This window comes from Solanum pennellii, chromosome 6, assembly GCF_001406875.1.
Source record: "Solanum pennellii chromosome 6, SPENNV200".
In the NCBI taxonomy this organism is placed as follows: Eukaryota; Viridiplantae; Streptophyta; class Magnoliopsida; order Solanales; family Solanaceae; genus Solanum; species Solanum pennellii.
Window position 1 is genome coordinate 59,837,732 of NC_028642.1, and position 815 is coordinate 59,838,546.

The following is an 815-nucleotide window of genomic DNA, read 5'->3' on the forward strand; positions in this document are numbered from 1 at the left end:
ATATTAATATCTATTTAATTAATTAAATATTAAGTAAAAGTTATATTTAAATTCATGCATCAAATAAGATCTTAATGCATCATATATTCATGTACTAATTAAATGTAGATAATGAAGAGTCTAATAACCTTTCAACTTTAATTTGTAAGATAAGTGGGGGTAATGAAGAGTCTATCAAACATACTCACACCACATTATATATATTCCTTGTTTTGTTCAAGTTGCATACTACAGTAGGTCAGTCTACATCCCTTGTAAAATTTTCATTACCAGTTTGTAATTATAAGAATTCTTACTATTTTATTTATTTGTATTCTTTAAAATTTCACGCATATTCATCTTCTTTTTGTTGAGAAATATGTAAATTATGATAGTTACAAGATGAATATACTCCAATATGAAGTTGTAAGTAAATATTTATTTTTCACATCTCCATCGTTTTGAGTTTTTAAATATAACTTTGCAGTTGATTACTGTATTTTTGTATTCATCTTTTCTTCTATTTTTAGGATATATAGTAAAGCTAATCACATTTTGTATTTATCATTAATTATTTTGAGGATAAACATGTTAAATCCCATAGAATAATAATTATGTCTTTTACATTGTTTGATAATCATTTATCTTTTTAAACAAACATATTTGTACTTTTTTCTTTTTATATGTAATCTCAAATGTTCAAAAAATTCATGTACTTAACTGTTATAGAGAGGTACAAAATAAATGCAAAAGTAAAAATAAAATAAAAAATAATGTATAGTAAAAAATTGACTAAATGATACATTGAATAATATTATTTTAGAATTCATTTATTT